General features: G+C 37.9%; 1 long non-coding RNA gene across 1 annotated transcript; it reads right to left on the minus strand.

Annotated features, from left to right (window-relative positions):
* Positions 1 to 1433: 1433 nt before the first annotated feature.
* On the minus strand, positions 1434 to 1960 carry LOC148160084 (uncharacterized). Its single transcript, XR_015762441.1, has 2 exons — positions 1671 to 1960; positions 1434 to 1470 (listed from the first exon to the last, which is right to left on the minus strand). It is a non-coding gene; the product is annotated as an uncharacterized LOC148160084 (long non-coding RNA).
* Between the last annotated feature and the right edge of the window lie 10379 nt (positions 1961 to 12339).

A 12339-nucleotide genomic window follows, 5' to 3' on the forward strand; every position in this document is an offset into this window, starting at 1 on the left:
CAGCAGAAGTAAAATACAGAATCGTTAAAATACTACGGTGGCCGACAGGTGCAAACGCACAGCAAACGAGAAAAACAAACACAATAAAGAAAAGACGCAAGCAAAAAATACATGTAAAAAATATATAAAAATAAGTGTTCCAGACCACTAGAGCTTTGTGTCCGACTTCAGGGTCTGCATCCTTTCAAGCTTATGGGCTTGAGAAACGACCCGGTCTACGAAAGTGGGGTCCTGCGAAGGCAGCGCATTGCAGAGAGAAGCTGTGGCCTTCAGCTAGCTGCCTAGCCTCCACCTCGGGTTATGTTGCTTAGCAGCCGTGACACAACATGATTTAAACAATGTTTGTAGGCGAGAATGTAGATGTACAAATCTCACATTTCTGCTCGGTTCATCAGTGCATCACCTAATTGCAATATCTGTCCGACGTTTTCGGAGACGTCTGCTCCCGCTGTATTAACACCCAGCTCCCCTCGCCTGCTGCCAGCTGGTCCAGGTTTAGTATACCACGGGAGAACACCTGACTCATTTGGGCTTTCCCAAATGACAGTTAAACACATATATTAAGTCAGGTAACATCTAGTTGTAATATTTTGGTTCACTCAAATATTTAATATATTCCTGAGCAAATCGGTTTGACTGATTAAAGTTAAGTCTAATTAGTACAGTACAGTCTTAGTTTTACAATAGAACATTAATACCTAACCCAGTGTAAGCTTCTTAGAAGTGCTACAATTGATGCGGTTCTAAAATGCATAATCAGAACTTCACATAACACAGAAGAGGATGTGATAAGTAACCGTCAGAACAGAATTTTTATCTAAAGGCACCAAACCACATATATTTCCAGTATATTCAAACATTCAAAATGAATAACACAAAACCATTCCTCAGAGAACTGGTAAAAAAAAAATAGGCCTTCAAAGTCAATATATAGTTTCACTAACACTGGAATAAAAATTGAAGACTTTCAGTTTACAGCGACATAAACTGGGTTTAACTCATTAATTTCTACAATATTATGAACATAACAGTTCTTAAAGAAATATCCATGCTTTGGTTATCACTAAACAAATCAAAGAAAAATTACTTCCAAAACCTAAAATTCAACATGGCTGAAATAATGTGGAATTCTAACAGGGTTTTAAAATGTGAACTATTAATGGTTTTCAAGAGTCCAAGTGGCACTTACTTTATTAGATGCAGATGAAGGCACTGTCCAACATGGAAAAAGAAAAGACAATATAATTTAGATCCTAAATAATATGGAAACAGAAATATTTCAAATAAAAGAAAAGGACAACAACTAACCTGAATGAGATGCCACTCAAAGTCCATCATGTTTTTGATGAAGGTGGAAACCTGAACATTGACCGTCACTTTTTCTTTTGAATGGTCTTTCCTGTGTTTTTGGATACCATCTTCCCATGACTGGCTTTTGTGCCCCTTTCTGGGTTAATCCCAATGAAGCGACTAAAAAACAAAATTAAAAATGGGAAAATTCCCGAGAATACAAATAGTGAGGCATTTTGAATACAGCTGGTACAATATATAAATAAAGCTGTTTTTAATTACGTAAAGAGAAAACATCACCACCTTTGTCAAATGTTAATCATAACTTGCTTTAAAACCATGTCATTGTAAAAAAAAAAAAAATACAGGAATGGTTTTACCGTTGAATGAACCAAAGTCTTGGCTGCCTCATTGGAGGCTGAAGATGAAGAAGATGGACAACACTGTCCTGTCTGGAATGTTGGCTGGACCCTCTCAAAGACAATATGGCCTTCAATGCTGACCATGCAGAAAACTGCTTGCCACAGGGACTGTAATAAACCAAGTCCTTAATTGGAAGAACATAAAACAAATCCTCTTATTGATACAGTATGCATTTAAATGATCATCATAATAAATAGTGTCCACTCTGTCAGGTAAAGTAAAAGCAAGGATCTTAAACTCCTCAATTGTCGTGCAAGTTACATCAATGTTGAAAACTGTAGACTGGATTAATGTACAGAAGTTGAATGAGAAGTGTGCTTTCAAAAAAGTTCATCAAAAGCTACCTTGGATGATCTTGTGAAGTGTCTTTGGTGCTGCTCTTGTTTTCACCAACATGCAGGAGGACGGGCTGTCCTGGTTGCACGGCAATGAGGAAGGTTTCAAAGCTGGCTTGCATCTTTGACATAATGATAAGGAGACAAATAAAAATTATTAAATATATTTAGTAGCACAGCTACATTCAGATAGCAAACAAAGACAATAAGAAAGTGCTTCTACAAAGCAGAATCATTAGAATAACCACATACCTGCACATATCTGAAAACATGGTCCACAGTTTGACATGAGCTGTTTTGGATTCTTCTTGTGGCCTTTGGATGTAGGACGAAGCACATGAACCAACGGAAGAATGCCTGGTTTTCCCAGCCTGGAGGAACAACAGGATAAATAGCAGACACATTAGGATAAAAGAATACAGATTTTAAAGAGAAGTGAGCAAAACTAACCAGACCCAACAACATACTTTGTTTACCCTCCAGGGTAAACATACCCGGTTTACCCTGGAGAGCATTTTTTACCACCTACAACATAAAGCATAAAAATGTCAGAAATAATTACCATGAACACAACTCAGACATTAGGCATTATAGAAATTAGTCAGCTTATAGAAACATTCTGGAGAGGATTTCTTCTACCAACCTGTCGGAAGAAATGTGTTGAAGTCATCATAACACGCTTCAGTCACCATCATGAAGTACTAATGAAGAAAAAAGAGGCAGCCAATGTCATTATTTATGATTATTATTTATAGAGACAAAAACATTTTGGCTTAGCTTTGCTCGCATAGATCAAACCACCGGTCCAGCACAGCCACTCTCCCCATTATGCCATCTATAGCCGAAAACTTCAAGAAAACGACTCCGCAGCTAAATAATGTTAACTCAAACTGCCTTTCTGACGGTTTTAATGTTTGTTTAACCACCCGACACCCCGTGCTACACCTGTTTGGCTAGCTTTAGCTGCTAACAAAAATAATAACCAAGGGTGCTCACGTCAAGTCCTCGAGAGGTCCTGCAACTTTTCGATGCATCTTTACTCCAACAGACCAGGATCAGCTCCGAACGGACCTGCTAACCAGCTTTTCATTTGATTCAGGTGTGTTAATTGGAGCAGGGAAAGCATCTGAAAGTTGCAGGATAGCAGCTCTCAAGGACTGGACTTGAGCACCCCTGTACTGAACAGTCGTACCGCGATATTCAAACTAATAAACTTACGTCAAGCATAAGTTGATACTGTTGCGCAAACAGAAAGTTAATGCATTCATTAAAAATAATCAAAATCAAAAACCAGTGATTCTTGAGAATAGGGACAAAACAGGTCCTATGGATAAAGCACAAAATCTGAATAAAATATACACAAAATGTAATTTTTTCAAATATCTGACTAAACTAACCTGGGTCACGTGAGCACAACAATGTATGTTTTCCTGGTGTTTGCTGAATATTTTTTTATTTCAAACATTGTAGTCGGTGGATGATGCCTGTAAAATCCCTCGTCCAGGAGCAGGACTCAATAGTTTAAAACAATTAAAGAAATACAAAAATTATACATTATGACAATTAAGTATATAAATAATTATAAAAGTATCAATAAATTGAATTAAAAATAATTTGTAGATATTTTCCAACTCCGTTGACATTTGTCCCTAGTTTTTGTCAACACCGTCTGACATGAAAAGAATGTTTAAAAAAAAAAAAAAAAATCAGGCATTATTGGGGGGCACCAGAACTTCTGAGGACCCCACGACCTCTTCCTTTCTTTTCCTTTGCTAGGGGGGCTAGTTAGCTCTGGTTAGCTTATGTTATTCTTTAGTTTCTTTTTCTGTTTTATTCTTAAGTTGCTTGTCACAACCATGATGTGTCAACTCCATAAGTGACAATTTTCAAAACTGTGATGAAATTTTGTGAAACAAAAGCTTAAGTTTGGTATAATGTAAGGATTTCATGGACCTGATGAGCTACAATATGGCCTCCTTCAGAATAACATCATATAAATTGAGGTAGTTTGGCATTTCGTCAACTCCGTCAGATGTCAACTCCATCAGTTTTTGTGACTCTTTCAGTGAAATTGTTGACAAATCTCACTTAAATGTGCAATTAATTAATTTTAATGTATTTTACATAAATTGCTCACATGTATCAAGTTTTTAATTTTACTCACTAGTTTGTCACCACCTTCAGTTCTGGGTCAGCTCCGTCATGCACTGACAACTCCGTCAGATGGACTTTTTCTTGTTTTTTGTTTTAAATAATATTTATTTTATTTCTTGAGAAGCATTTGTCTGTAAAATGAGTAAAAATATCACTAATAGGGTATTTTAAAAATCATTTTATATTTATTTTTGTCAGATGGTGATGACAAAGTTCTGGGTAAGGTCTATTAAAAATGTAATTTAAAAAAATTTGCAACTGGGAGCCTGCACCTTAGCATATTTACATTTCCAAAACATTATTTGTCATATTTGCATACATAAAGTTGAGAAATAATTAAAAAAGGGGAAAATTAAAACCCATTTTGTCTCTATTCTCAAGAATCACATGATGATTTTAACATGGAACTTACCTTCTTTTTTTTTTTAATAGATCTTTACTGAAATACAGAATACATAACAGTATAAACGCAGCATATATTGTGGTATAATGTCCGCCAGGGAGTTACAAACATTCAGACAATACATCACCATTACATTACATAAATGCATTAAAGAGAGAACATTAAAAAGACAACATAAAGACCAAAGTTTTAATAGCTTTGGGGAACTTACCTTGATAAGCTCCAGACAAGACGCCATACTGCTGTCTCCCGGGCAAACACGTGACGTCACAGATACGTTGCGATTGTGGGGGCAACTCTTTAGCAAACACCATCTCTTTAGGGAAACTGACAAACCTATCTTTGAATTTGACTAAACAAGTGTTTAATTAACATTGTATTTTTAACAAACAACACCAGCACTGGTATTCTAACATTTTTGATTATGCTCTGTAGATTTCGATTCATTCCCTAAAACAGGGGTCCCCAAGCTAAGGCCCGCCTCCTCATTTGGCCCGGCCCCCTGAACAACACCAGAGAGCATTCAGTGTTTTTTTTTCAACCACCAGGGGGGCTCTTGAGCAGATATGAAACTTAGTTTCCCTCAATGGAATATACGTATACTAGTCAGTACCAGTCACCGTTTCGCTCACCGTTTTTTTCCATTTGCATTCTAGGTAAAAATCTATCTACAAACGCGAATATGTCGTCGGCAATAATCCAGCCCCCCGGTCCACAGTTTCACTCCCCCCCGCAACAAAAGTTTTCTAAGTTTCTTTCTCGAAAAACTAAGACCGGCCCCCGACCAGAAAAGGGAACAGTTATGTGGCCCTCACAGGAAAAAGTTTGGGGGCCCCTACCCTAAAACATTTATTATGGAAAGTATTTTTTTTTCTTTCCGTTTAATATTGTCTTTAAATGCTGGTTCTCTAAGATGCAAATACAAGTAAAATGTCTTTCCTGGGGAAAAAACTATATTGTACAATTATTTTACAGTAGTTTACTGCCAGTCATCAGTCTTGATTGTGACAGCAGAAGAAGACATCAAATTGACAATATCCTACCGTATTTTGGAATAACAGTATGTTACTGCTGGAATTCCACCGTAAATTTACAGCCATTTCTAAGAGTGTAGGAGCAAATTATTTTTTCACAAACTCTTTAACTGTGATTATTCGTCTCGTCAACAACAAATCTTGTGAATTTGGTAATATTTGCTTTTTATTTGCCAAAGTTATGAGGGGTGAACCAAATATTTTAGCCACCTGAAATAATGTGCATGTCTTGAAATATTCCTTTAAGTTAAAGAAAAAAAGTTATTTGTGTCAAAACATCCTGCCCATAACCCAAATCTGTGTGAGTCTGTGCCATGTCCTTCCTAAACTCCGCTATTGGTAAGTTTACTTTTGTCTATTTGGCAGCTTGGCGCTCTTTATATACAGTGAAGCTAGCTAAAAATGAATAAGTGGAGTTTTAACCCTCCCACAGTTGTAAGGCGGGTCAAGTGGAAATCTCAGACACGTCACCTGAAACTGAGAATCTCCACCCTCCACCTTTGAACTCTATCAAAAAGTCTTTTAACGAGTAATTTGATAAAGCATTTTAAGACTAAACAATCTGTATTGCTCTATTTATGATTTATTAATATAGTTGGTAGGACTGTAGGCTTATAAAGAAACAGGGGCACCCTGTTATAAATAAAATTAATTTGTTTTCAAAAGTTATTGTGTATTATATAAGTAGCAATTACTTGGTATCATGAGTACCTAAACTTAAGTACTCGTTCTCATACTCAATCATTAATTATATTGATTATAATAATTACATTCAGGAACCATTATAATGATGATATCATCATTGCCAGAAACTATTAATTGTAACAGTACTGTATATCGAAATAGATTGTCATGATTTCTACTGAAACGATTATCTGCAGATCCTGCTTGTGGACAACTCTGAGTTGTGCCTCAACTGATGGGGTTCATCTGGTGTTACACTCAAGCAGTGTTCGGTTTGTGTCATTTGTGGGCTGCACAGATATAATTCATCAGTCCCCTCTAATATAATTCATCAGTCCCCTCTGAAATAACTTGCACATATCTACATGCAGTTGAATATTCAGTCTATTACCGGAGTAATAGGCAACAGGCGAATGAAAGCACCTGGAATCCAGCGTCTTCTCCCCATCTGTCATTGCTGACTGAGGAGCACAGAGGTCCAGTTAAAATAGTTTGGACATGATTAAGAAAAAAACAGTGGGCAAAGGATGAATCCTGTGGACATACACTACACAGCAACTCAATATTAGAGCAGAATCTCTGTCTGGAGATGTTCATAGGCCTTTTTCCAACATAAATGCAAAGCAACAAGTTTCCCAATAAGAGGGGGAGGACATATTTGTCTTCACTGTGACTTGGTGTCTATTGGAGCAAAGGCTAAAGGAGATACAGGACATGTACTGCTTCTTTCTATCCAGGATTTGGGGAAATGGAAATGGTGATCTGGTGCTGCTTTGTAACATGTAACATTCTACTGTGGAAAGTCAGTCACTAATTTGGCAAACTGAGTAGTATCAAAAGATAATTGAAGTAGGATGGCAAAGAATCAATGAATCAGAAAAAGTAATATGTATTTCTAAAAGAGCAAATATCTAGGCTTTATTTCTCCCTCATATTCAGCATTCTCTTTTCTATGACTTGCAATGATTGTATTGAGGATCATGTAGAGTACATCATCATTAAAGTATCTGAACAATCCTCAGAGCACATGGATAGTAGTCAAGACGGCAAGTATCGTGAAAAATAACATTTCAGTAAGAAAAAAATTCAAGATTTATAACAAAAGTAATTAAACAAAAGCATCTGGCAAAAACTGACAAAATGCCTCCTTTAAGGAAATTTTAAATATGAGGCATACAGCCATGAAAAGATTAGGACTCCTTGTGAGAACCTTTATCTGAGAATATTCAAAGCAGCTGACAACATGGTCAGGATGTTAAGCAAGTCCTCCCTCAGAGCAAACCTCAGGGTGCTAAAAGAAGTCTTCAAAATACAAAAAAGTTTTGTTGTCAAGTTTTGTGGGAACATATAAGTGTGGTTTGAATAAGCATGAACTACAAGTAAATGGCGGTTTTTGATATGGGTGATATGGGTGACATTGGCAACGGCCCAGGGCAGCATATTGTTGGGACAGCAAGAGCCCCACCACCCTCATCAGGCCCGGCAGCATGGGCGGGCATTGAGGGGCATTGCCCGCCCACAGAGTTAGTCGTGCCCCCCCCCCCCCGGACTGGAAGCTGTTTGTTGTTTTTACCTTAAAGTGGCCAACTCTCTGTTATTCCTATATCGATTTGATACAGTAGGGGCTTCCGCACTTCCCATATCTGTGCCTTCTGTCACTTTTTTCAGCAGTTAACCCTTATGCGTGCGAGGACTGAGGCAAACGTAGAGGACTATGGAAAATGATACAAGTTTTACATGTGTGGTGTCAGTTGGACCCCATTTCGACATACAAGAGTTAAAACTGTTTAATCCGTTGTTAACACATCATAACTTGTTTTTCTGAGTCGCCTTTAAACGCAACATGAGAGCTAATATGCTCTAGCCTGGTTTACACCTGTGTGGCAGCGAAGGAGACCTGATGTTGCTGTGCAAAGCTGCACAGGTGTGTGTTTGAATCATGGCAGCAAACCAGCAAAACACAAAGAACTTAACTTTGGACAGTTTTTCCCTCAAACTAACTGACTGAGTTCATTAATGCTGTTGGATGCAGTTAATGTTAGCTAAAAGATGATTAGCTGATAGTAATTCAGCACCTAAAGCTTGTTAACAAGTAGGCTGTAGGCTACTGGTGTTGTCTATGTTCAAAAGTGGGTAGTACTTGTTACATTCACTTGAGTAACTTTTTTTGGGAAAAAATTACTTTTAAGGGTAATTTTACAGCACTGTACTGTTTTCTTTTACTTGAGTAATATTATTATTGCTACATAGATTCCTTTTGCCCTCTCCCCGCCCCCCAAAAAAGCTGATGCCCCCCCTGTTAAACTCATCTGGAGCCATGGCTGCCCCTGAGATTCCCCCTCCAGGATCTTTCCCCCTCCCTCGCTCAGTTGTCAAATCAGGTTAGTGGTCAGCCTAACAGAAATGTTTCCTCAAAATGTAGTTAAACTGTGTAGTTGTTAGAGAAAGAATCATAATGTGTGTGTCTGTTTCACTCCGCTGCTCTCGGTAGTGCATGCTCATAGGCAGTGGTGGGAAGTACTTAAGTACAATTTTCGTGTATCTGGGACTTAGTTGTTCTGTGAAATCCAAGCAATAACGTGACTTACTAATTACGTGTGTCTGTTGTCACCAATCGCCTCCCCCTTTCACTTGCACACGGCACTTCAAGACATGCGCAGTAGTTTTGTCTGAGTGGGAGATGCTGTCTATCTATATCAGTAATAGAATCCTGCTACGTGAATCATAAGATTTGGTGACATGTAAATTCAGCTGCGCTTCGTCCAACTTTTAAAGTCACTTGGAAAGGAAGCTTAACCCTCTTGTTGTCCTCGGGTCAAAATGACCCGCCACTGTGTTAACCCCCCCCCCCCAAAAAAAAATCCACTAAATGTTATTTTTTTAACTTGAAATTTTAAGACTTTTCCTAGATTGGCCTAAACCAGTGTTTCTCAATCTTTTTTGGGCCAGCGCCCCCTTAGCCTTTATCCAGGTCCCTCACCGCCCCCCACCAAAAAATTTGCAGGCTACTTTGCACTTTTATCATTAATATTACTATCACTATTGTAGATGTTTTGATTTTTATGCTTGTTTCTGTATTTATCATCAAAAATAATTTCCCAGAGAACAAAAAACTCATGGGAATGGAAATTATTTTCACAGGCGTCTACTAAAATTCCAATGAATGCAATGAACATTCAAGTTAAAATTGGTAGGCCTAACAGCAGCCAATCAGAGTGGAAAAAATATTCTTATTTTGTGCCATTTTCTAGTTGTTAAATATTCCACAAAATGATCAGATAAAAGATGTTCAACATGCCAGTTTAAACTTTGATCTATTTGCAAAACAAAACGACTGAGCTCTGCAACATTAAAACATGGATAGAACCGTAACTACATTAATCATAGCTCTTCTTCTCTTCAGTGTTTGTCAGTTTCTGGTGGTGCAGCTCTGTGCTGCCTTCAGGAGAATGAGACATCAGAGCATCATCCATAAAACTTCACCCACATGGCATTTAGTGTGCAATCCAGAGCTTTCAGTGGAAAAACAAAAGTTCCAGGTCCTTTAATGCCATAGAAATATGAGACAGAAACATGGATTATATCTTTATATAGACCTCTCTATTGATTTATAGATTAATAGTTTTACTGGACAGAAATTACAAAGAACAAAGCTGGTCCTTAATCAAATCTAATTAAAAACATGAATAAGTGATGTTATTTACTGTTATGATCTGTAAGATATATTTATTCTCAGTACTAGATGTGGTCTCAACAAACCCATGGCCCTTCAACAATATTATTTTACTTTTTATCTGGAAATAGTGTGTTTATTCTTGCCATACAGTCCTCTGTATTAATTATTGATCGAAAGGTCTTGCCATACCAGTTTATTCCTCTGTATTTACTTTAGTTTCTTAGTTTATTCTTGCATTTTGTTCTTCATTCATTTCCATTTAGTTTCCTTTGATTAGTAATTATCCTCTCTTGGTTTATTGTTATGTCCACTTTAGTTCTTTCTTGTTGCTAGATTTATCATTTATTGACGCTCATCATCAGTAATCTTCACTCATCACCTGCTGCGCCGCCTAATCATCATGTGTTTCACATCATGTGTTGATTTTTCACTGTTCAGCGTTGGATTCTCTGTTTTTATGCCATAATTCACATCTCGTTCGTCGCTCCGTTTTATGTCCCGCTTCTTTTGTTTCAGAGTTTTGCGCAATGTGCGCATCTTTTTTTTTTTTTAACCCCCTAAGGTGCAGGGCGGTCGGGAAGCGTATCGATAGGGAAAAGGCAGACTGACATAAACCTTTTAAAACAACGGAAACAATTTCGGTATTCTGATTATTGCAATTTAAAAGTGCTGTGTTGTTCTATCAACCCAGTTTCATACAGGACCACTTACAGCTCCGGTGTTATCGCTATAAAATGAACGCTCTCTATTGTGGTATCACTATGGAGGGATTTCTTTATTTAAATGGGTTAATTTTTCAGAGGGATACACAGTGAGGGTATCGTGATTTTAGCTACTAGTAGCAGGAGAACGGAGCTGTGCCAAGAAGCTAACAGAAGCTAACAAACACTGAATAGAAGAAGAGCTGCCATGTATATTGTTGCAGCCAAGCATGGTTTAATGTTACACAATACAGTTTTACCAAGTTGCTCAAAGTCTAAACTGGCATTGTTGTGCATTTAAAGTCTAAAGTCTACCTTCGACCAAACGCCCCCCAAAGGCATCCTAGCGCCCCCCGTTTGTAAAAATGTCCGCCAGCGCCCCCTGCCGTACTCTGAACGCACCCTGGGGGGCGGTACCGCCCACGTTGAGAACCGCTAGCCTAAACAATAGAAAAAGTTAAATGTTGCTTTTATTCACATTTTCATGTAAGCTGTACAAAAAAAGGTACAAAGGTGGTCTTCGGGTCAAAATGACCCGTGAGGCATATAGAGTTGAAATCAAGGTCACACATTTACAAACTACAGAATGTTACAAAGTTTTAGTTGTGTCTCAGATCAATCAGTAGCAGAAGTAAACAAGGCAAATCAGGTGGTGAGGAAGCGAAGAATTTTGCTCCCTGGGTCTTTCTTTCCAGGTCCAGTTGACTCTGGCCGTGCATGGATTCAGCGCGTCTGCCTCTGCCTGACAGCGGGGAGATCCCGGTTTTCGGCACCAAATAATGATGGGTATTTTTCCTTTCGAACCTACATAAAAGAACCACAGACAACGTATATGAATTTTATGACCAAGCTTTTGCAAAAGGAGAAGTCTCAGCAAACTGCTCCTCCGAGCCGTTCACAGAGCGTTCTGGTCTGCTTCCGCGTGAGCCCCTGTTTTATTGTCAAAGCAGAACAGCCACAGGGTGCTCCCTGTGGCTGTTCAGGAAAAACAACAGAGGTCGTAAAACATTTAACCCAAACAACTAGCAACCCAGTTCCAGGTTTGATATCTGATCTACGGTCTGAGCCCGGTTCAAATCTCGGTCAAACTGTCAACAAAGAAGTGGGAAGATAAACATAAGACAACCTAAGTTAGGAGGTATTCCGGTTGATAAGAATTTAAGGTCTGAGAAACACAGAAATAACTGTCTCACATGAAGATGAACAGACAGTCGTGACCTCCAGGTCAGTTTATACACACATAAGGAAGAGAACAATTTAAACTGAAAATCACAATAATACTGAATGTTGATTAACTATTGATTAACATTAGACTGAATATGAACTAAAGTAATAACAAAATGATAATACCAAAAAATCCCTAACATTCCCCCCTTTTTATCATTTTACTATGTGTGTAAACTTCATTCAAAAGCCAAGCATAGAAAAGAAAAGAACCAATAAATGCAAGATTTTTTTTCTTCTTTTTCTTCTAATGTAAACACAGAAAATACACAATGAATAAATGGAATATAATGAAATAAATGAAAAATAAAAGAAACAGCAAAAAATCAAATGCAGTTTTCTCATCTCTAACACCACTTGTTTTCACATTTTCGGTGTAGGAGTCATTCAGCAAATGAATTCATCTGTTTATTGA

This window comes from Poecilia mexicana, unplaced genomic scaffold (assembly GCF_051168715.1).
Source record: "Poecilia mexicana isolate PSO_F unplaced genomic scaffold, ASM5116871v1 scaffold_3, whole genome shotgun sequence".
In the NCBI taxonomy this organism is placed as follows: domain Eukaryota; kingdom Metazoa; phylum Chordata; class Actinopteri; order Cyprinodontiformes; family Poeciliidae; genus Poecilia; species Poecilia mexicana.